General features: G+C 40.4%; 1 protein-coding gene and 1 pseudogene across 1 annotated transcript in view; both read left to right on the top strand.

Moving 5' to 3' along the window:
- ATP8B4 (ATPase phospholipid transporting 8B4 (putative)) overlaps positions 1-25,570 on the top strand; it is a 366,096-nt gene that overhangs the window by 67,038 nt on the left and 273,488 nt on the right. The window lies entirely within an intron of this gene.
- LOC132418550 (phosphatase and actin regulator 2 pseudogene) lies at positions 12,823-15,494 on the top strand (annotated as a pseudogene).

Below are 25,570 nucleotides of genomic sequence, written 5' to 3'. Positions count from 1 at the left end.
CAGATTGCCTTGCATAGTATGGTCATTTTAACAATATTTGTTCTTCCAATCCATGAACACAGTATATGCTTTCATTTTTGTTATCGTCCATTTCTTTCATAAGTGCCATAGTTTTCTGAGCATAGGTCTTTTCCCTCTTTAGGTATGTTTATTCCTAGGTATTTCATTCTTTTTGATGTGATGGTAACTGAAATTGTTTTCTTAATTTCTCTTTCTGGTAGTTTGTTGTTAGTGTATAGAAATGCAACAGATTTCTATATATGAATTTTGTATCCTGCAACTTAACCAAGTTAGTCAATGAACGCTAGTAGTTTTTTTTTTTTTAACATCTTAATTGGAGTATAATTGCTTTACAATGGTGTGTTAGTTTCTGCTTTATAACAAAGTGAATCGGTTATACATATACATATATGCCCATATCTCTTCCCTCTTGCATCTCCTTCCCTCCTACCCTCCCTATCCCAACCCTCTAGGTGGTAACAGAGCACTGAGCTAATCTCCCTGTGCTATGTGGCTGCTTCCCACTAGCTATCTATTTTATATTTGATAGTGTACATATGTCCATGCCACTCTCTCACTTTGTCCCATCTTACCCTTCCCCCTCCCCATATCCTCAAGTCCATTCTCTAGTAGGCCTGCACGTCTATTCCCATCTTGCCTCTAGGTTCTTCATGACCTTTTTTTTTCTTTTCTTGGATTTCATATATATGTGTTAGCGTACGGTATTTGTTTTTCTCTTTCTGACTTACTTCACTCTGTATGACAGACTCTAGGTCCATCCACCTCACTACAAATAACTCAATTTCGTTTCCTTTTATGGCTGAGTAATATTCCATTGTATACATGTGCCACATCTTCTTTATCCATTCGTCTGTTGATGGACACTTAGGTTGCTTCCATGTCCTGGCTATTGTATATAGAGCTGCAATGAACATTGTGGTACATGACTCTTTTTGAATTATGGTTTTCTCAGGGTATATGCCCAGTAGTGGGATTGCTGGGTCGTATAGTAGTTCTATTTTTAGTTTTTTAAGGAACCTCCATACTGTTCTCCATAGTGGCTGTATCAATTTACATGCCCACCAACAGTGAAAGAGGATTCCCTTTTCTCCACACCCTCTCCAGCATTTATTGTTTCTAGATTTTTGATGATGGCCATTCTGAGCGGTGTGAGATGATATCTCATTGTAGTTTTTTTTTTTTTTTTTTCGGTATGCAGGCCTTTCACTGTTGTGGCCTCTCCCATTGCAGAGCACAGGCTCTGGACGCGCAGTCTCAGTGGCCATGGCTCACAGGCCCAGCCACTCCGTGGCTTGTGGGATCTTCCCGGACCGGGGCACGAACCCATGTCCCCTGCATCGGCAGGCGGACTCTCAACCACTGCATCACCAGGGAAGCCCTCATTGTAGTTTTGATTTGCATTTCTCTAATGATTCATGATGTTGAGCATTCTTTCATGTGTTTGATGGCAATCTGTATATCTTCTTTGGAGAAATGTCTATTTAGGTCTTCTGCCCGTTTTTGGATTGGGTTGTTTGTTTTTTTGTTACTGAGCTGCATGAGCTGCTTATAAATTTTGGAGATTAATCCTTTGTCAGTTGCTTCATTTGCAAACATTTTCTGCCATTCTGAGGGTTGTCTTTTCGTCTTGTTTATGGTTTCCTTTGCTGTGCAAAAACTTTGAAGTTTCATTAGGTCTCATTTGTTTATTTTTGTTTTTATTTCCATTTCTCTATGAGGTGGATCTAAAAGGATCCTGCTGTGGTTTATGTCATAGAGTGTTCTGCCTATGTTTTCCTCTAAGAGTTTAACAGTGTCTGGCCTTACATTTAGGTCTCCAAGCCATTTTCAGTGTATTTTTGTGTATGGTGTTAGGGAGTGTTCTAATTTCATTCTTTTACATGTAGCTGTCCAGTTTTCCCAGCACCACTTATTGAAGAGGGTGTCTTTTCTCCACTGTATATTCTTGCTTCCTTTATCAAAGATAAGGTGACCGTATGGGTTTATCTCTGGGCTTTCTATCCTGTTCCATTGATCTATATTACTGTTTTTGTGCCAGTACCATACTGTCTTGATTACTGTAGCTTTGTAGTATAGGCTGAAGTCAGGGAGCCTGATTCCTCCAGCTCCGTTTTTTGTTCTCAAGATTGCTTTTGCTATTCGGGGTCTTTTGTGTTTCTATACAAATTGTGAAATTTTTTGTTCTAGTTCTGTGAAAAATGCCAGTGGTAGCTTGATAAGGATTGCATTGAATCTGTAGATTACTTTGGGTAGTAGAGTCATTTTCACAATGTTGATCCTTCCAATCCAAGAACATGGTACATCTCTCCATCTATTTGTATCATCCTTAATTTCTCTCATTAGTGTCTTATAATTTTCTGCATACAGGTCTTTTGTCTCCTTAGGTAGGTTTATTCCTAGATATTTTATTCTTTTGGTGGCAATGGTAAATGAGAGTGTTTTCTTAATTTCACTTTCAGATTTTTCATCATTGGTGTACAGGAATGCAAGAGATTTCTGTGCATTAATTTTGTATCCTGCTACTTTACCAAATTCATTGATTAGCTCTAGTAGTTTTCTGGTAGCACCTTTAGGACTCTCTATGTATAGTATCATGTCATCTACAGACAGTGACCGCTTTACTTCTTCTTTTCCGATTTGGATTCTTTTTATTTTTCTTCTCTGACTGCTGTGGCTAAAACTTCCAAAACTATGTTGAATAAGAGTGGTGAGAGTGGGCAACCTTGTCTTGTTCCTGATCTTAGTGGAAATGCTTTCAGTTTTTCACCATTGAGGATGATGTTGGCTGTGGGTTTGTCACATATGGCCTTTATTATGTTGAGGAAATTTCCCTCTATGCCTACTTTCTGGAGGGTTTTTATCATAAATGGGTGTTGAATTTTGTCAAAAGCTTTCTCTGCATATATTGAGATGATCATATCATTTTTCTCATTCAGTTTGTTAAAATGGTGTATCACGTTGATTGATTAGCATATATTGAAGAATCCTTGCATTCCTGGGATAAACCCCACTTGATCATGGTGTATGATTCTTTTCATGTGCTGTTGGATTCTGTTTGCCAGTATTTTGTTGAGGATTTTTGCGTCTATGTCCATCAGAGACATTGGCCTGTAGTTTTCTTTCATTGTGACATCTATATCTGGTTTTGGTGTCAGGGTGATAGTGGCCTCGTAGAATGAATTCGGGAGTGATCCTCCATCTGCTATATTTTGGAAGAGTTTGAGAAGGATATGTGTTAGCTCTTCTCTAAATGTTTGATAGAATTTGCCTGTGAAGCCATCTGGTCCAGTGCTTTTGTTTATTGGAAGATTTTTAATCACAGTTTCAATTTCAGTGCTTGTGATTGGTCTGCTCATATTTTTTATTTCTTCCTGGTTCAGTCCTGGAAGGTTGTGCATTTCTAGGAATTTGTCCATTTCTTCCAGGTTGTCCATTTTATTGGCATATTTTTGCTTGTAGTAGTCTCTCATGATCCTTTGTATTTCTGCTGTGTCAGTTGTTACTTCTCCATTTTTCATTTCTAATTCTATTGAATTGAGTCTTCTCCCCTTTTTTCTTGATAAGTCTGGCTAATAGTTTATCAATTTTCTTTAACTTCTCAAAGAACCAGCTTTTAGTTTTATTGATTTTTGCTATTGTTTTCTTCATTTCTTTTTCATTTATTTCTGATCTGATCTTTATGATTTCTTTCCTTCTGCTCACTTTGGGGCTCTTTTGTTCTCCTTTCTCTAATCGATTTAGGTGTACAGTTAGGTTGTTTATTTGAGACGTTTCTTGTTTCTTAAGGTAGGATTTTATTGCTATAAACTTCCCTATTGGAACTGTTTTTGCTGCATTCCATAGGTTTTGGGTCATCCTGTTTTCATTGTCATTTGTTTCTAAGTATTTTTTGATTTCCTCTTTGATTTCTTCAGTGATCTCCTGGTTATTAAGTAGTGGATTTTTTTTTTTTTTTTTTGGCAGTACGTGGGCCTCTCACTGTTGTGGCGTCTCCCGTTGCAGAGCACAGGGTCCGGACACGCAGGCTCAGTGGCCATGGCTCATGGGCCTAGCCACTCCGCGGCATGTGAGATCTTCCCAGACTGGGGCATGAACCCGTGTCCCCTGCATCGGCAGGTGGACTCTCAACCACTGCGCCAACAGGGAAGCCCTAAGTAGTGCATTCTTTAGCCTCCATGTGTTTGTATTTTTTACAGATTTTTCCTGTAATTGATACCTAGTCTCATAGGGTTGGTTGGAAAAAGTACTTGATACGATTTCAATTTTCTTAAATTTACCAAGGCTTGATTTGTAACCCAAGATATAAACTATCCTGGAGAATGTTCCATGAGCACTTGAGAAGAAAGTGTATTCTGTTGTTTTTGGATGGAATATCATATAAATATCAATTAAATCTGTCTGGTCTATTGTGTCTTTTAAAGCTTTTGTTTCCTTATTAATTTTATGTCTGGATGATCTGTCCATTGGTGTAAGTGAGGTGTTAAAGTCCGCCGGTATTATTGTGTTACTGTCGATTTCGTCTTTTATAGCTGTTAGCAGTTCCCTTATGTATTGAGGTGTTCCTATGTTGGGTGCATATATATTTATAATTGTTATAACTTCTTCTTGGATTGATCCCTTGATCATTATGTAGTGTCCTTCCTTGTCTCTTGTAACATTCTTTATTTTCAAGTCTATTTTTTTCTGATGTGAGTATTGCTACTTCAGCTTTGTTTTGATTTCCATTTGCACGTAATATCTTTTTCCATCCCCTCACTTTCAGTCTGTATGTGTCCCTAGGTCTGAAGTGGGTCTCTTGTAGACAGCATATATATATGGATCTTGTTTCTGTATCCATTCAGCAAGCTGGTGTCTTTTGGTTGGAGCATTTAATCCATTCACGTTTAAGGTAATTATCGATATGTATGTTCCTATGCCCATTTTCTTAATTGTTTTGGGTTTGTTTTTGTAGGTCCTTTTCTTCTCTTGTGTTTCCCACTTACAGAAGTTCCTTTAGTATTTGTTGTAGAACTGGTTTTGTGGTGCAGAATTCTCTTAGCTTTTGCTTGTCTGTGAAGCTTTTGATTTCTCCATCAAATCTGAATGAGATCCTTGCTGGGTAGAGTAATCTTGGGTATAGCTTCTTCCCTTTCATCACTTTAAATATATCATGCCACTCCCTTCTGGCTTGTAGAGTTTCTGTTGAGAAATAGCTGTCAACCTTATGGGAGTTCCCTTGTATGTTATTTGTCATTTTTCCCTTTTGCTTTCAATAATTTTTCTTTGTGTTTAGTTTTTGTCAATTTGATTACCATGTGTCTTGGTGTGTTTCTCCTTGGGTTTATCCTGCCTGGGACTCTCTCTGCTTCCTGGACTTGGGTGGCTATTTCCTTTCCCATGTTAGGGAAGTTTTCGACTATAATCTCTTCAAAGATTTTCTCGGGTCCTTTCTCTCTCTCTTCTCCTTCTGGGACCCCTATAATGTGATTGTTGTTGTGTTTAGTGTTGTCCCAGAGGTCTCTTAGGCTGTCTTCATTTCTTTTCATCCTTTTTTCTTTTTTCTGTTCCATGCAGTGATTTCCACCATTCTGTCTTCCAGGTCACTTATCCGTTCTTTTGCCTCAGTTATTCTGCTATTGATTCCTTCTAGTGTATTTTTCATTTCAGTCATTGTATTGTTCATCTGTTTTTTTTGTTGTTCGTTAATTCTTCTAGGTCTTTGTTAAACATTTCTTGCATCTTCTCGATCTTTGCCTCTATTCTTTTTCCCACGTCCTGGATCATCTTCACTATAATTATTCTTTTTCTGGAAGGTTGCCTATCTCCACTTCATTTAGTTTTTTTCTGGGGTTTTATCTTGTTCCTTCATCTGGTACATAGCCCTCTGTCTTTTCATCTTGTTTATCATTCTGTGAATGTTGTTTTTGTTTCACAGGCTACAGGATTGTAGTTCTTCTTGCTTCTGCTGTCTGCCCTCTGGTGGATGAGGCTAACTAAGTGGCTTGTGCAGGTTTCCTGATGGGAGGGCCTGGTGGTGGATAGAGCGGACTGTTGCTCTGGTGGGCAGAGCTCAGTAATACTTTAATCTGCTTTACTGCTGTTGGGTTGGTCTGCATTCCCTCCCTGTTCGTTGTTTGGCCTGAGACAACCCAACACTGGAGTCTACCTGGGCTCTTTGGTGGGGCTAATGGCAGACTATGGGAGGGCTCATGCCAAGGAGTACTTCCCAGAACTTCTGCTGGCAGTGTCCTTTTCCCCATGGTGAGCCACAGCCACTGCCCACCTGAGCCGGAGACCCTCCAACACTAGCAGGTAGGTCTGGTTCAGTCTCCCCTGGGGTCACTGCTCCTTCTCCTGGGTCCTGATGCGCACGCTACTTTGTGTGTGCCCTCCACGAGTGGAGTCTGTTTCCCCCTGTCCTGTCAAAGTCGTGCAATCAAATCCCACTAGCCTTCAAAGTCTGATTCTCTAAGAATTCCTCCTCCCATTGCCGGAACCCCAGGTTGGGTAGCCTGATGTGGAGCTCAGAACCTTCACTCCAGTGGGTGGACTTCTGTGATATAAGTGTTCTCCAGTCTGTGAGTCACCCACCCAGCAGTTATGGGATTTGATTTTACTGTGATTGCACCCCTCCTATCGTCTCGTTGTGGCTTCTCCTTTGTCTTTGGGTGTGGGGTATCTTTTTTGGTGAATTCCTGATTTCTTCCTGCCAATGATTGTCCAGCAGCTAGTTGTGATTCTGCTGTTCTCACAAGAGGGAGTGAGAGCACATCTTTCTACTCCGCCATCTTGGTTCAGGCCCGATAACAGTATTTTTGAAGTCTTATATTCCAGGCACTGTGCTTTCAGCTTTATATGTTGTATCTTATTTAATCTGTAGAGAGTACTGTGGACAAAAAAATGTTGCGTGCCATTCCAGTGAACAATGAAAGATGCCCCCATCAAGCCATCACCCACTGCAGCTGCCCTGATGGAGTGCCCTGCAGGGAATTCTAAATATATCCTGGCATGCCCTCCTGGCCTGTAAAATATCCACTGATTAAACTGTGGGAGTCCCTTGTACGCAACTAGCTGGTTTTCCCTTGCTGTTTTAAGATTCTTTTTCTAGCTTTAATTTTTGGCATTTAATTACAGTTTGTCTTGTTTTGGTTCTCATTGGGTTGATCTTGTTTGGGACTCTGTCTTCCTGAATCTTGATGTCTGTTTCCTTTTCCAGATTAAGGAATTTTCAGCTATTATTTCTTTTAGTAACTTCTCTGCCCCTCTTTCTCTTCTCTTTTTGGGACTCCTATCTTTCAATTTTTAGTATGCTTGATGTTATCTTAGAGGTCTCTTGAACTGTCCTCATTTTAAAAAGTTCTTTTTTCTTTTTTTTTTTTCTGTTCAGCTCATATGATTTCCACTACTCTGTCCTCCAGTTCACTGAGTCATTCTTCTGTATCATCTAATTTACTGTTGATTCCTTCTAGTGTATTTTTTATTTTACTTATTGTATTCTTCAGTCTTTTGATTCTTCTTTATATTTTCTAACTCTTTGTTAAACTTCTCACTGTGTTCATCCATTCTTCTCCTGAGTTCACTGAGCATCTCTATAATCATTACCTTGAACTCTTTATTATATAGATTGCTTACCTCCACTTCAGTTAGTTTTTTCTGAGGTTTTATCTTGTTCTTTTATCCCCTAATTTTGCCTAACTCTCTGTGTTTCTTTGTATGTATTAGGTAGGTTGTTTATATTTCATGATCTTGGAGAAGTAGCCTTATGTAGGAGACATCTTATGGGACTCAGTAGCACATTTTCCTCTTGTCACCAGAGCTGTATGCTCTAGGGGAGTGTCTCTTATGTGGGCTTCATGGACACTTCTGTTGTTGTGGGACTGACCACTGTGGGTGTGTTTCTAGACCTAGCTGGCCCCCTTCATGGTTGCCTGACAGGTCTTGCCTTTTCCTGAGACTGTTGGCTACTGGTAGGCAGAGCTACATCATAGAGTGCCTGACTGTAGGGGCTGGGGTTTTTTTGGGCTGGTGGCAGCCTAATGGGTGGGGCTGGGTCCCTGTGCAGTTGGCTACTTGGTCTGAGGAGTCCCGGGACTGATGCTGACCTGCTATTGGGTGGGTAAGCCCTTGATTCTAATAGACTAGACTGGGGAGTCCAAAATGGTGCTTGTCAGCCCCAGTGTCCTTGTGGTAGAATGAGCTGCCAAAAATGGCTGCTGCCAGCCTCTGTGTTCACAGAAGGAGTCCTAGTTGCCTCTTGCCTCTCTGAGAAGCTCTACAAGATCAGCAAGTGGGACTGACCCAATCTCCCTTCAAACTACTGCCTCTGTACTGGGTCTTAGAGTATGTGAGATTTTACATTCACCTTTTAAAAGCAGAGTGTCTGTTTCCTACAACCCTCTGGCTATCTCATACACAGTTCTTTTTTTTTTTTTTTAACATCTTTACTGGGGTATAATTGCTTTACAATGGTGTGTTAGTTTCTGCTTTATAACAAAGTGAATCAGTTATACATATACATATGTTCCCATATCTCTTCCCTCTTGCGTCTCCCTCGCTCCCACCCTCCCTATACCACCCCTCCAGGCGGTCACAAAACACCGGGCCGATGTCCCTGTGCCATGCGGCTGCTTCCCACTAGCTATCTACCTTGCATTTGTTAGTGTGTATATGTCCATGGCTCTCTCTCGCCCTGTCACAGCTCACCCTTCCCCCTCCCCATATCCTCAAGTCTGTTCTCCAGTAGGTCTGTGTCTTTATTCCTGTCTTACCCCTAGGTTCTTCATGACATTTTTTTTTCTTAAATTCCATATATATGTGTTAGCATACGGTATTTGTCTTTCTCTTTCTGACTTACTTCACTCTCATACACAGTTCTTGCTAGCCTGCAAAGCCAGTACTTGGGGCTCATCTTCCCAGTGTAGGACCCTCCTCCTCCAGCTTGGGAACCTGATATGGGTCTCAGAGCCTTCACTCTTTGGGAAGAACTTCTTCCCTCTGTCCTCCCATTTGTGGGTTGCCCACCTGAGGGTATGAGTCTTGTCTATACCATGTCTCCACCCCTCCTACCCATCTCACGTATTTAAAATATTTACTTATTTAAAATATTTTATATAAATATTTTAAATAAGTAAATAATTTAAAATAAATAAATATTTTAAATAAGTAAATACTTAATATAAGTATTTACTTATTTAAAATATTTTCTGCTAGTCTTCAGGTCATTCAAATCCATAGTCACTCGTAAATAGTTGTCATTTTGGTGTGCTTATGGGAGGAGGTAAGTTCAGGGTCTTCCTACTCTTCCCTCTTGGCTATAACCCTCCCGTCTTGGCTACTCCCTCTTACATTTGCACTATTTTAACTGTATATTATTTTGCTTCACTTGTGAATTTTTAAAATATTTTATGTACATATCTGTGAATAAAACATGTTCCCAAGTGGGCTGTGTTTTAAATGCTCTTATTGAGACTTTTACTGGAGTTTCAGACAGTTTAGTATATTATGGTGGATGATTCAATGTAACTTTCTTTACATTGACAACTCATATCACAGTAGTTTTCTGCACACTGTCTCAGGTCTTGAATTTGGAGTTACTTTGAGGTTCTGTTTGCTTGGAGTCTCCCTTTAGGTCTCCACACTGAGAACTGGAGCTCTAATAGTATTAAAAGAGGCTAAATAAGGAGGAACCAGGGCCTGGTAGATAAATACAGCCTATGAGGGGATGAGGCCCACACCTGGGGAAAGATGCAGCTGTTGGAAGTGGGGAGAGTGGAGCTTGCAGTGGCGTGGAAACCAGCATGATTCAGAGGCCTAAGGATGCTCAGGAACTGGACTGCAGTCCCTGGAGGTGGCGGATTGCCTGGTAAGAGTGACTTAGAGCCCCAGACTTCAAGGGGTCTGTTCCAGGCAGAGACTTATACAAAAGGCTAGGTGTGGGAGAGAAAGTTACCCAGCTTCTGGGGTACCTGGAGGTTAAGGGGTTGGACTGAATGTCCCAACCCTCTAATTAGATGGTAAGCTCTATTGGCAACAAGCCCCCATCCTTAGATGTTCTCCAAAAGTCACCTCATTAACATAAAAAAAGACAAGCCACCTCAACTGCTTTCATCACTTAGGAAATTCCAAGGGTTTTAGGAGCTCTCTGCCAGTAACAGAGATGAAGACCACGTTTATATTTGTTATTATAAGTCACAATATCCCAGGAACAAAATTTATTAAACACGAACAATATGGTAGGCATTGCGCTAGGTACTGGGGATAAAGCTGTGAATGAGACAGACACAGTCTCTGTTCTTAGGGAGTTTAGAGTCTTAAGGAGAAGATAGATATCATTAAACAGAAAATTACAAGTAATTAGGTAAATTACAAGAGTATAGGGAAGTAGAGGCTGCAGAAATATATGAGCCTTGAACCTTAGTTTCAGTAAGATGAAGATGTGCAGGATCAGAAAAGGACTAGATTGGTCCTGGGATCTTGTGGGTAGGGGCTGAGTTGAAGGATCTGTGGATAGAGGAAGCTGGGCCTAGACAGTGGAAGTTTGGCTTTAAGGTCCTAGGTACTTCCTCTCAGAACCCCCACGGGATAATCTCTCTCTACTGTTTGTGTTATTTCTATGCAAGAAGCTACATATTTGTGCTTGTCCAAGTTTAACTTCTATCTGCCCATCAGGTGGAAAATATCACACTGCGTAGGTGAACTCGAAGACTCAAGATAAAATGTGATTTCTAACAAAAATACTTTATTTAGAACATAGTGGTTAAATGAAGTTACTTCCCCTAAAATGTGTAGTCTAGGGTAATCTGAATTTTCTCAAGTTCAAATTTGAGGTTTTGTAGAAGGATGTTAGACAGTGAGGACTACCTAATGTTTGCACTGTTATGTGCACTCTGATATATCATAGTCACTCAAAGTAGTGTTGACTAATCTATAGAATGGATACATTTAATTACCTTATTTATTCACACAGTTTTCTCCATACCAGCAATTGAGTCCTGTTCATGCCTACTTTGATTTTGAAAAAAAAAAAAAAAAAATGAAAGGATTTACAATGCAGACAGACTTCTTGGGTGATGAAGCTGTTGGTGGTTGGTATGGGGGAGGGGAGAATAAAAGAGCAGCAAAGGGAGAAAAACATATATAAAAAGTGACTGGAAAGTGATTTTTTTACTAAATTTTTTTCTTTCTAATTTATGGTTCGACATTGGAATATTTGTAGTTAGTGAAATTCAGTTGACTTTATAAGATACACTTCTTATGTGATAGTTCATCTTGGCCTTGTGTCTTCAATTCCAGTACCTGTCAACAGGTGGGCAGTGGTGCCCTTCAGGGTGTAACAGTGTGGCTAACTGGTGAGTGAACACATATTTCATTTGGTTATCTATATCTATATATCTCTATATATGTATATATGGACAAGTGATGCCTCATGATTTGCTAACCGCATATACATATCTGCCCCATCTCTGATCATTTCTTAGTGTACATTTCCAGAAATGGGAGGATTAAGTCCCAAGGTGGAACCCATGTATAAGTTGTTTGGAACTGCCAGGCTGCCCTCCAGAGAGGCTGCACCAGTCCACCCTCTTACCTCCAGTGTATGAAAGAGACTGTCCCAGCATGGTTTACAGATTGCAGAAGCAGGAAAAGTGATAGATTCTCTCCACGGCTAGAGTGATACTGAGATGAGCATTACAGTTGGCAGGCTGTGCTCACAGCCTTTACCACAATGTTGATAATTAAGTTGATCAGTGGGAACTTTGGTAAAAGAATAGCTTTAAAACTTGTCACCAGGTGTGGTACAGTGGAAAGATCATTAAAGTGGCACGCAGGAGGCCCGGCTTTGGGATTTAATAAATGTTAGATTCCTTTCAGTTCCCTCTCCCCTCTCTGACTATCACTTGTCTCTAAGATAGCACCCCTCTCACCTCTAACCCTGTGTACGGCAATAAGGGGCATGTGTGATATTTCATGAGAGAAGCCCGGTGACCATTCTTAACAGAGGAGGGACAGCAGATGCTCATGGTGCAGACAGACAAAAAATGAGACTATTCTTGTGTCGTTTGCTATGGCTTTCCTGGCAATATGCATTTTTACCCTCAGAGACAGTGATTCAGATCTTACCCCAGGCCCACATTCACTCTGAGGAGTTTCCAATAACTGGAGCAAAATGCTGCTGGTAGTTAGCCAAGATGTTTAAATGCCACTTGGTTATTGATCACTTCTGAGTCATGATGATGCACCATGAAGCTCAGCCTTCAAAGCACACAGTGGCTCTCCTCAGCCTACACTGCACAGAAAGATGGTTGCATAACTTGCCATCCCTTGGAATGAGTCACCCCAGAATATTCAGGCATAGGCAATCTAGTCATCTCTCTAAATGTTGCTTTTCTAGAAAAATTTACTCATTGATTGGTAAGAGCCAGGGATATGGGGCAGCCGCATTTGGATAGCCCAGTGGCTGGCACTAATAAGTTCTTACTGGGTGAACAAAATATTATGAAAGAATAAACAGGAAAGTATTCATGGGAAGATTGACATTAACACATTGCTTGATTCCGTGTCTATAATATGTATGAGAAGCCTCTTGCAGTGCATGATGCAGAGGAGGACATCCACGTAAGTGCTCCGGTAAAGCATGAACAAAAGCTATGGGAAGGCGCCGGCTGCGGCCGGCCGGGCTGGGAGACCCGCGAAAGGGAGAAGGAACTGCCAGTTTTCCAAAGCGGCTGTACCATTTTACATTGCCTCCAGCAGTATATGAAGGTTCCAATTTCTCCACAGCCTCTTCAACACTTGTTACTGTCTTTTGATTATGGCTAATCTATTGACGGACTGGACAAAGCTTCTATAGCAAACTCAGATGGCCCAACAGCAGGCTCCCAAACACCTCCCTTCAAGAGGAAGGGGAAACTCTCCACCATTGGTAAAATCTTTAAGCCTTGGAAATGGAGGAAAAAGAAGACCAGTGACAAATTTAGAGAGACATCAGCAGTATTAGAAAGGAAGATTTCTACAAGACAAAGTAGAGAGGAGCTGATAAGAAGGGGAGTTCTTAAGGAATTGCCTGATCAAGATGGAGATGTAACAGTTAACTTTGAAAATTCAAACGGGCACATGATACCCATCGGAGAGGAATCTACCCGAGAGGAAAATGTAGTAAAATCTGAAGAAGGTAATGGCTCTGTAGCTGAAAAAGCACCACCTCTGGAGGAAAAGGCAGAAGATAAGAAAGCTGGTTCCTCTCATTCAAGAAAAACAACTGGCTCCAAAGCAACAGCTTCACCGTCTACTTCCTCCACTTCATCTCGTTCTAAAGCTTCAAAGGAGACAGTTTCTAGCAAAACAGGGATGGTAGGAATCACAAAGGGCAAGAAAAAAACTGGCAAGCAGCCAACGTCTCAACCGTCCTCAGATGCAACCACTTCTGGCATATCTGACCTTAAAGGAGAGCCTTCGGAGACCAGCGTGGCAAGTCTCAAACCCGAGCAGACTGCCCCCGGCACCGAGGAGCAGACCACAGGCAGACCCAAGTCCGCAGTCCCTCTGCCCGCTGTGGCTCCAGCACCTCTTCCCCCCACCCCTTCTCCCCCCCTGGAGGAGCAGAGCATTGCTGCCTCAGACACTCCTGTCGTCCTGGTCAGCAACGGAGCCGACCTGCCCGTCCCTGCCTTAGACCCAAGTCAGCTTCTCTGGACCGAAGAGGCGACAAACAGCACCACTGTCCACTCAGGCACTGGCTTAAGTATTAGCAGAGAAAATGCAAAATGTGTCACAACCAAAGACGAGCTGGGGGAGGCAGCGCCTCAGCTCCTGACTCCTGGGCTGATGGGAGAATCTTCAGAATCCTTCAGTGCCTCAGAGGACGAAGGCCAAAGGGAATACCAGGCCAATGACTCTGACTCTGATGGGCCTGTCTTGTATACCGATGACGATGACGATGAAGAGGATGAAGACGAGGACGGCAGTGGAGAAAGTGCTTTGGCCAGTAAAATACGACGAAGGGATACTCTTGCTATCAAACTTGGCAACAGACCGTCTAAGAAGGAATTAGAGGACAAAAACATCTTGCAGCGTACCTCTGAAGAAGAGAGGCAGGAAATCCGACAGCAAATTGGAACTGAGCTTGTCAGGAGACTTAGCCAGAGGCCCACAACTGAAGAATTAGAGCAAAGAAATATCCTGAAGCAAAAGAATGAAGAAGAAGAGCAAGAAGCAAAAATGGAACTGAAACGCAGACTCAGCAGAAAGCTCAGCCTGAGACCCACAGTGGCAGAGCTGCAAGCTCGAAGGATCCTGCGGTTTAATGAGTATGTGGAAGTCACCGATTCACCTGACTATGATCGCCGGGCAGACAAGCCCTGGGCCAGGTTAACACCTGCAGACAAGGCGGCAATAAGGAAAGAACTAAATGAATTTAAAAGTACAGAAATGGAAGTTCATGAAGAGAGTCGACAGTTTACCAGGTTTCATCGTCCATAATGAAGTGCGGGACTCTTTGGAAACAGACTGATCATCTTTGGGGGAATCCTCGCTTCCTGAAAACCTGATATTGCACTGGGATTTGAATGTGTGTGTTTCCGTTTAACTTGTGGTGAAGGAAGCGTGTGGAACGTGCTCCCCACCTATACAGCCCGGATAGGCCAACAAGCAAAGGGAAGGGTGCAGCGACTCTGCTGTCCAGCATGTGGATTGATGGTAAGGGGATACCATGGTTACACCACTTATTCTTCATCAGGAGTTTTAATCAAAGAAGATGAGCAGGAGACAATCGCTGGTTCCCTGTTGCCAGAAAGCCACATTTAAGAGTGCAAGTTAAAGAAGAATGGGGAATGGAATTTCTGAGCACTGGAGAGGGGTGGGGGGTTGAAAATCAGAAAGCAAGAGAAGTACTTCATTATGTTAATGAAAAGAAGAAATGGAAGCATAAAGTTATTTTCAAAGTAGGCTTTTGGTAGTTGAGAACTTATTAAGGGATTTGGGAGTTTAATCACCCAAGGTGGATTTCCTAAAGACCTGACCCTAGAAGAATATTCTTGTTTCATCATTATATTGGTACAGTGTCGTACCATTATTTTTTTGTTGTGCCAGTGAATTCAGTTGCCAGAAATAAGTCTGAGTGTTTTCATGTACCTTTTTCTTAAATGCGAGAGGCTTTTACTGACTCTTAATAAGCATGCTTACCCAAATTTTGTTGCATGCTTTAAGTAGCATAGCTAGACATACTTTACTTTTTTTTTTTAATACTCCTTACCTAATGTACCAACCTTCCACGAGGATTATAGGACTGGGAATAAAGTCAGACGTAATTATTCGACCCTATAAATCTGTAGCAGGCTTTAGAAATAAATCTTTTGGTCTTTCCCTAGCTTGATTATCTCCAATGTTGAAACCATCGTACTTGATCTGAAGAAGATAATATCGACAATCATGGCACCTTTTTAAAAAGTCTGAATCCAAAGTTAAAACTTAAGCGAAATGCAAGTTTTCTGCCAGCAGTTAGCTCTGAATAGGAATGAAAAGAACTACTTATTTTCCATGCTGCATTAAGTTGGAGTGCTGCTATTAAAAAAATTAAGCACATGGATTAAAAAAATACTCACCCAAAGACTTAAAAGAACAGAAAATTTCTGCTAAGTTGTAAGTGAGGAGAACCTCATTTGATATTTTAAGAGTCTGCAGATTGCATCCATAAATATAGCATTGACTTTCAGTGCAAAATAATCAGTGAGATTAAAGTTATGGAAGATTTCCCTATGAGCCTACAGTCAATATCGTTTACATTAAGAAGTCCTCTATTGTCATCTTACTGTTTTCCATGGAGTCACAGGCATAGTATGGCTTCTGCTCCCAAGTACATATGACCATATGTAAATACTACCTTGCATTTCATTGTTCTTTCATGATTGTTTTGTGCCCCTTTTATTAAAAACACATGAGATGTATAACAACAAGACAAGACCTAAATAGACTTTATTTTATTCTCAGAGTTTGGACTAGGATTTTCTGAAATGATTCTGGTGCATTATATGGAAAACTCTAATTTTCTATTTCAACCAAAAGGCAAACATTTAATCTGGTGGACAAATTTGGATCCTGCCATTCGTTTACATTTTAAAGAACCACTTAAAATTGGATGATTTTGCTTCAAAAATAAAAAAAGATTTAGTCCCACTTAAAAAAAAAAAAAAAAAAAGCTATGGGAATATAGAATTCAGAATCCCCCGCAAAAGAATTTTTATTGGTCCTTCCAGGCCTAATCCCTGAGGTGAGAAGTATGTACTTTTATTTCGTCTGTGCAATGTTTCAATTATAATGATAATACTCACTGAATACTTTCCACATACTAGATACATACTATTTTATTCAATCTTCACAGCTTGATGAGGTAGGATCCATTATCATCATCCCCATTTTACCGATGAGGCAACTGAGACACAGAGGGTAAATTACCCAATGGTATTTGGCTGCAAAGTGGGAGGGCTGGGCTTCACCCCAAGGCAAGCCTGACTCCAGAGCCTCCACTGTCACGCAACACACAAGTCCTGTTCTGTGTTCTCAGTACCATGTCACAAAGATAATTCCCCCAAATGGGACATCTGGTCACTTCCAGAAAAGAGAGAGGAGAGGAAGTGAACTCATTTCTACTTACCAATTAAATGACCTCATTTAGCAAAAGAAACAGTTTTTTGGACAATTGTTTTTTGGACAATTTTAGGACTTGATCTTGGAAATTTTAGGACTTGATCTTGATCATGGAAAAATCAAATGGCCCTTTTAAACTAATATTTAAGCCACATTTGCTCCAGCCATGCTCTCTCCCTGTACGAGTGGTAGACTGACTAGCCTTTCTTCTTTTCTTCTGGACATTTTGACATTTTATAGACATACAGAATGCATCTGTGAAGTGCTCATAATTTGAAGTCTCTGCATAGCACTCCTCCCCTTATTCCCTGCCATGATAAACATGTCCAGATAGCAAGTTCACGGAAGGTTGTGAGCTTTGAAGTCTTTGAAAAATCTGAAAATTATATGACAATATTGTATGTGTAATCACTGGTGAGAGCAAGACAACACCTTCCTGAATGCCAGACACATGGCTTCTATAAATCCTCTGCTAAGAGCAGAGAGTGGTGGTCCTGTTTACTTAAGCTCCAGGGTGGAATGGGCATGGTTAGCATCACAGTAATTGACACAATCAGGATATTCAAATGGAATTGCTGCTACTTGTGCGTATTTAAATGTCATGCTTAGATCAATAGTTCAGAAGACGAAAGTCTCCACACTCAAGGCTGGAGTAAATAAAACAGCTTCACCTTTCACTGAAATGTATGCGAGAGGATTATTAAATATCTGAGGACTGCACAGTTTAATCTTGGGGAGATAAAGTTTTATCAGCAAGAATTTGCACTCTTTTTGAGGCCCTTTGAAGTTACATCTGCGTTCCCTTAACTGGACTGAAAGTTTCCTAGTTGGATACAAGAGAAGCCTAGGAAATTTCTCTTTATGGTGCTCTGCTCCAATGGCATCAGTATTTACCTACAGTTTTATGTATGTCAGGTTTCAATTATGATGATCTATAAAAATATGTCCAGGAAGTAGACTCTTATTCCTTGTTCAGCATAAAGCATCTGCTTACTGTGTTGCTAGATAAAGTCCCATGTGGAAATCTTGCACTTGGGTTTTCAATCAGTTTGCTTCCCACACTTTTGGAAAAATATGTAATTTGTGCCCAGATTGTTTTAAACTTGAAATAATCTAGGCACATACACGAATGTGCACTGAAAAGTTCATCCAGAACAATCTTGATGGACAGACGTGACATGTCAAATGCTCTGGGTATATCTCAAGCAATTCCCACAAACCACAGTGAAAATCATTCATGGAAACAGGGTTAAAATGGAAATTTTCTGAAGTGTGATACCATCAAGTGATGGTGGTGTGATTAAAGATTGAGAGCAATATGGAAAAACTATTCAGAATACTGACAGAGGATAAAACCAAATGATGAAATCTAGAGTACCTCCTTGATCAACTTATAAGTTGAGAATATGTCACACAAAGTTTTTACTGTAGATGAAACTGAGAAAGTTTGAAAATGAATATGTCACAACTACATCTCAAAAGAGAAAAATAGCTTTCAGATTTCAACCAGTTAAGGATTAAAGAGTGGGAACAAAAAGACTTTAGAACTTTCCTCTAATGTTAGATGTTGAGATGTTGAGGCTAATGTTAGATGTTGAGGCTCTGAGTTAAGACTGAGTCATTCTTGACAGCCCACCTTAATATTCAGGCATCCTGAAGGATCTGGTTAATAATGTGCAGCTTTTGTTTTACTTCTGTGAGAGTGAAAGTAACTTCACCTTCACATATGGTGAATCACAGAGTGACTGTTGTGCTTGAAATAGTATCTCCTCCTGCTTGGTGATGAGTTAGCTGCGACTGGTACATACAGCTCAAATACATGGAACAGAACTCGTTCCACCTTCTTTCTCCTGATTTTTGTCAATGTCACCAACATTATCTTAGCCATTAGGGCTCAGAACTTGGCAACATCTTTGTTTTCATTTTTATTGGGGTATAGTTGTTTTACAAAGTTGTGTTAGTTTCTACTGTACAGTGAAGTGGAGTTCCCTGTGCTACACAGCAGGTCCTCATTAGTTATCTATTTTATACATATTAGTGTATATATGTCAATCCCAATCTGCCAATTTGTCCCTCCTTCCTTTTCCCCCTTGGTGTCCATAAATTTGCTCTCTACATCCGTGTCTCTATTTCAGCCTTGCAAACCGGTTCATCTGTACCATTTTCTAGATTCCATATATATGCATTAATATACGATATTTGTTTTTCTCTTTCTGACTTACTTCACTTGGTATGACAGTCTCTAGATCCATCCACATCTCTACAAATGACCCAGTTTTGTTCCTTTTTATGGCTGAGTAATATTCCATTGTATACATGTACCACATCTTCTTTATCCATTCGTCTGTTGATGGGCATTTATGTTTCTTCCATGACCTGGTTATTCTAGATAGTGCTGCAATGAACATTGGGGTGCATGTGTCTTTTTGAATTATGGCTTTCTCAGGGTATATGTCCAGTAGTAGATTACTGGGTCGTATGGTAGTTCTATTTTTAGTTTTTTAAGGAACCTCCATACTGTTCTCCGTAGTGGCTGTATCAGTTTACATTCCCACCACCAGTGCAAGAGGGTTCCCTTTTCTCCACACCCTCTCTAGCATTTATTGTTTGTAGATTTTCTGATGATGCCCATTCTAACCAGTGTGAGGTGATACCTCATTGTAGTTTTGATTTGCCTTTCTCTAATAATTAGTGATGTTGAGCAGCTTTTCATGTGCTTCTTGGCCATCTGTATGTCTTCTTTGTAGAAATGTCTATTTAGGTGTTCAGCCCATTTTTGGATTGGGTTGTTTGTTTTTTTGATACTGAGCTGCATATGCTGCTTGTATATTTTGGAGATTAATCCTTTGTCAGTTGCTTCATTTGCAAATATTTTCTCCCATTCTGAGGGTGGTCTTTTCATCTTGTTTATGGTCTCCTTTGCTGTGCAAAAGCTTTTAAGTTTCATTAGGTCCCATTTGTTTATTTTTGTTTTTATTTCCATTACGCTAGGAGGTGGGTCAAAAAGGATCTTGCTGTGATTTATGTCAAAGAGTGTTCTTCCTATGGTTTTCTGTAAGAGTTATATAGTGTTTGGTCTTACATTTAGGTCTTTAATCCATTTTGAGTTTATTTTTGTGTATGGTGTTAGGGAGTGTTCTAATTTCATTCTTTTCCATGTAGCTGTCCAGTTTTCCCAGCACCACTTATTGAAGAGGCTGGCTTTTCTCCATTGTATATCCTTGCCTACTTTGTCATAGATTAGTTGACCATATGTGCATGGGTTTATCTCTGGGCTTTCTATCCTGTTCCATTGATCTATATTTCTGTTTTTGTGCCAGTACCATATTGTCTTGATTACTGTAGCTTTGTAGTATAGTCTGAAGTCAGGGAGTCTGATTCCTCCAGTTGTGTTTTTTTTTTTTTTTTCCGTCTCAAAATTGCTTTGGCTATTCTGGGTCTTTTGGTCTTTTGTGTCTCCATACAAACTTTAAGATTTTTTCTTCTAGTTCTGTGAAGAATGCCTTTGGTAGTTTGTTAGTGATTGCATTGAGTCTGTAGACTGCTTTGGGTAGTATAGTCATTTTCACAATATTGATTCTTCCAATCCAAGAACATGGTATATCTCTCCATCTGTTTGTGTCATCTTTGATTACTTTCATTAGTGTCTTATAGTTTTCTGAGTACAGGTCTTTTACTTACTTTGGTAGGTTTATTCCTAGGTATTTTATTCTTTTTGTTGCAATGGTGAATGGAACTGTTTTCTTAATTTCTCTTTCTGATCTTTCATTGTTAGTGTATAGGAATGCAAGAGATTTCTGTGCATTAATTTTGTATCCTGTAACTTTGCCAAATTCATTGATTAGCTCTAATAGTTTTCTGGTGGCATCTTTAGGATCATCTATGTATAGTATCATGTCATATGCAAACAGTGACAGTTTTACTTCTTTTCCAATTTGTATTCCTTTTATTTCTTTTTCTTCTCCAATTGCCATGGCTAGGACTTCCAAAACTATGTTGAATAATGGTGGCGAGAGTGGACATCCTTGTCTTGTTCTGGATCTTAGAGGACATGCTTTCTGTTTTTCACCTTTGAGAATGATGTTTTCTGTGTGTTTGTCATACATGGCCTTTATTATGTTGAACATCATCTTTGAATTTTCTCCTCCTTCTTTCCTTCCTGTTGCCAAATGTTGATTCTTTCTTTGGAATACTTCTTGAATCTATACTTTGTTGTCCATTTCCATTGACATTGCCTTAAATTAGGCAGCTATTGCCACTTGCCAAGATAATTGTAACACTATCGTATCTTCCTTAATTCCCATTAGTGCCTTCTATATGTTCAATTTGGCAGACTGAAACACAGTATTTGATAATGCTTGCCTGTACTGTTTTTTGACTCCTCTGACTTTGCTCTTGCTGTTCTCTCAACCCAAATGATTTTCACTCATTGTTGTATACATAAATCATACCAACCCTTCAAAGCCCAACACAAATGCTTTCTGTCCCCACAGTCTGTTCTGATTATGAGTCTCTTCTCTCTTTTTCCTTTCCCATCGTAACTTTCTTTCTCTCTTTACACAGGCACTTATCACTGTATAATTTGTCCTAATAATTTATTTTATGCTTTATTTCTTCTACTAAACTCCAACATTTTAATGTAAGACTCTATGTCTAATTAATCTTTATATCTCCAGCACAAACTTAGAATGCCTGGTTCTGTACTTTTCATCATGCAAATCATGCAATTCAGGAAATAGGATATTAATTACTTAATAGTACAGCCAGTGTCTAAATATTGTCAATAAATTGTCTATTTTTATGTCAGCTTCCTGGATGCCAAACCATAGGCTAATTGCTAAATTACTATTATAACGTGACTGTTATCATTAGGCATAGAACCAGTGGTTTTTCACATTAACTTTTTTTAATCATTAAAGTTAATTTTAATAATACATTTTATTCAATTAAATACAGTATATCTGAAATATTACCATTTCAACTTGTAATCAATATAAACAATTACCAATGAGATATTTTACATTCTTTTTTTTTCATACTGAGTCTTGAAAATCAGGTGTGTGTTTTACATGGATAGTGCACCTCAGTCCAGGTGCTTAATTTTTACTGGAGGTATTTGGTCTGTATTTAAATTTCATAAAATTTACCACTGGAAAAGTAGATTCACACACCCAGCTTGTTCCAAATATACTTAAAAGTTTTACAGTAACTGATTTGAGGATTAGTTTTTAATTTTAGATTAATAATAAATTTTAATTCAGTGATTTTTAAAAATTGAAGTATAGTATAAACAATACTGTGTTAGTTTCAGGTGTACAGCAAAGTTATTTGGATATATACATAAATGTATATATATATATATATATATATATATATATTTCTCTTTGCATTAACTTTAAAAAATAACTGAAGGGGGGCTTCCCTGGTGGCACAGTGGTTGAGAGTCTGCCTGCCGATGCGGGGGACGTGGGTTCGTGCCCCGGTCCGGGAGGATCCCACATACCACGGAGTGGCTGGGCCCGTGAAACCATGGCCACGGAGCCTGTGCATCCGGAGCCTGTGCCCCGCAACAGGAGAGACCACGGCAGTGAGAGGCCCACGTACCGCAAAAAATAAATAAATAAATAAATAAAATAACTGAAGGGACAAAATAAATCTGACAAACCATATAAAAATTTGGTCTAATATAAATATAATAAGTTAAAATTTCCAGAACAAAACATTTTTATTTCCAATATTAAGTATCTGAGAACATGCAAGAGTAATAGCAACATGATTTTATAATCTTTTTGGAAGTACTACTAATTATATTATAATTGCTGTTAATTATACATATATGTATTGCTAGCATTATTCCTAATAATATTACTAATAGTTTGAAGATGAGACTATTGAAGTATACCAATGCTTTTAAAGATTAAATTATAAAGTTTCAGGGTGCTGCTGTCTTTCTTTACTGATTGTAATAAACTAGAGTTTGTATTCCTAGCACATCAGTGGGGAATCAGACACGTCTCAGCTTTTGGGGATGAATAAATTCACACCAGCTCCTATAAGGAATGAAAGGAGGCATCATTACACAGAAACAGAGCTAGGTTAGGCACATAGATTCCAGAACCAGACTTCCAGGTTCAAATTCCAGTTCTGGCTCCTTCTAGCTCTGCAATCTTATTAAAGTTCCTTAATATCTCTGTTTTTCCAATTCCTTATCTGCAAAAAGGCTTACTTCACAGGATTGTTGTAAGAAGGAACTGAGTTGCTATGTGTGAAGCATTTAAAACATAGTAAGTACTGCATAGCTATTAGGAATTCTTACCTATCACTATTATTATGGAATGTTAGATTTAGGATGTTTGCTTAGACATTGTAGTCTGAGAGTCTTGTTTTATAGATGAGGAAATTGGGACCCAAGGAGGTTGAGTGACTTGCATCAATGCCTGGGAAATCTCATTACAGGGGTCCTGGGCTCTTATATTCTGTGCTAAGCCCAGTGCTATGTGTGAGACATTGAGTTGCCACCCTCAGGTGTTGCAGGCCTGGACAAGTGGACAGGTGGAGATTACAGAAAGGCAAATGCCATGATGGGCAGGTGCAGCATCTTACAGGAGCTCAGAGAAACTCCAGATTTCTTAGGTCCTTCTATTCTCCCTACTCCTCTCTAAGATGGCATCTAGGTAAATGGAGGACTCATTTGATTCTGTTACAGTGAGGAGGTGAGAGCCTTGGATCCATGCTAGTGATTTCAGTGGCCTTGGCCTGCAGTGGCTAGGATTTCAGTTCCCCGGCCAGAGATTGAAGTCAGACTGCGGCAATGAGAGTGCTGAATCCTAGACACTAGACCACCAGGGACCAGTGACCAGTGACAAGGCCCTGGTCTGTCAGCTTTACAGAAAATGAATTTCTCCAGAGGCAGAAAGCAGTGAAACAACTGAACTGTTTATTATGTGGAAAAGAGTACACGTGGATTGACACACGGGTGGGCTCAGAGAAAGAGTCGTGCCCTCGGGGTAGTTTGAATCACTTATGTGGGGCATTTCTTCTGGGTTTCCTTTGGCCAATCATCTTGCTTTGCCAAATTCTGAGTTCGTATTTGGTTTATCTCAGGGTCCTCCCATGTGTGCTTGCACATCTCTTAGCCAAGGTGGATTCTAGCAAAGAGGCCTATGGGTAGTGACATCACTTACTATGAGGTGACGCCCCCTCCCTTTTGACTTCTGAGGAGCCTTTCTGCACATGTGTAGTTGGGAAGGTCTCCTTGCTCTCAAGAATGAGAAATACGTGGTCTCTTAGCTAGGCAGGGCTCAGCTTCTCTTTCTCTTCATCTTGTAGTATCTGTCCACAGGGAACAAACTCCAGCTGCTAATCCTGGGGTCCATCTACCTCCTGGCTCACTAGGTCCTCTGGCTTCTCTTTGCATGAGGAAATCTCTTCATCTTGACCCAGGCCTTGCCCTTCACCAGCCATGAGGGGGCAGGTATATAGCCTTAGGTGTCTGAAGCCCCTTTCCTCCTTCAGTGCTCTCCTGCTGCTCCATTCTTGCTGGATTTGATGCCATTGTGGACAAGAGCACCCTTTTGAGCAGGAGGAAACAAGCCACTAAGCCAGATTTCCTAGGTGCCTCTATATCTTTCAGGTCTCTCTTGAAGCTTATGCCCAAGCTAGGAATAAATCAGGACTGGTGTCTGCCTTCATTGTTCTCTGGTGTGACATAACCCCATGTCTCATTCTCCTGCTTTTCTGGGAACATATTCATGCCTGCTTCCCTTGACATACTGGGTACAAGATGAAACATTGGCTTACCAATAAGGGAATTTCTGAAAAACACCACCTTCCTTACCTAAGGATACGTAGGAACATGGAGATGCACCAGAAGTAGCTGCATCATCCACTCAGCCACTGGAGGTCACAGGCCTACAGTGAGACTGGAGCACATTCTACCTCAAGGTGGCTCAGCATTTGTGGGGACGTGTTCAGAAATGGAGGGATGCACACCTTGTCATTGTTCACCTGGAATTCATATGTCCCCAAAGAAAGCCTTTAATAGGGTCTGCCCACCTCCCTTAGGGGATATCTCTAGCGGGTGGGATAATTCTGCAGCCATTTCAGACAGTCTCCCTCCTGCCATCTTGAACTTTCACCCCCTGCACCGTGGCCCCTGTGCCATATTCCAGCTTCATAATAGGGTGCATTTCCTTACACTCTACAATACAGCACAGTGTCGGCACCTTATGCAGGACAGAATGCATTCAGATTCCTTTCCTCAGAGGTGGGGTGCCCAAGACAGCACTTGAGGCCTTTAGGACTCAATTCCTGCCTAACCCTTGTCTGGTTTCTGATCCACCAGGACCTCTTAATTACCTTCACTGATGAATTTACTGATAAATTTACCTTTACTTAATTACCTTTACCTTTACCTTACTACCTCACTTCTGTCCTCCACTTTCATGAATGCTGTAGGATGTGTGACTGTGACTCACTCCAGCCATTTGGAATGGAAACCCCGGTGACAGTAGAGGGCTGCTTTTCTCTGAGGTGGGATGGGGTAGTAGCTGAGGAGAGATAAAAACTATCAGTGACATTTTCCTCTTGGACTGTTAGCTCATAGAACTAAACAGATCCTCTCTACTCATCTCTTAGGATTCAGCTTCACATGCTATCCTGAGGTTTTTCACTGACACTTCCACACACACAGAAATAAGTCCTCCTTCTCCTATGTTCCAAAACATATTTGGAAAGGGGACACGTCTCTTAGAGCTTCTGTTCTGTTGTATCACAGTGACTTATCAACAACTCACTTCTCTTCCACTAGAAAGGTTCTTGCTAGGGCAGAGACCAGGTCGTGGTTATCTTGGCATCCCTAATGCCTTGCAGAGGGGTTGGTTCAGAATTGGGGCTTAGAAAATGGTGACAAATGTGTGAAATGTCCTAG

Source organism: Delphinus delphis, chromosome 2 (genome assembly GCF_949987515.2).
Source record: "Delphinus delphis chromosome 2, mDelDel1.2, whole genome shotgun sequence".
Classification (NCBI taxonomy): Eukaryota; Metazoa; Chordata; class Mammalia; order Artiodactyla; family Delphinidae; genus Delphinus; species Delphinus delphis.
This window is presented reverse-complemented; position numbering and strand designations above follow the sequence as displayed.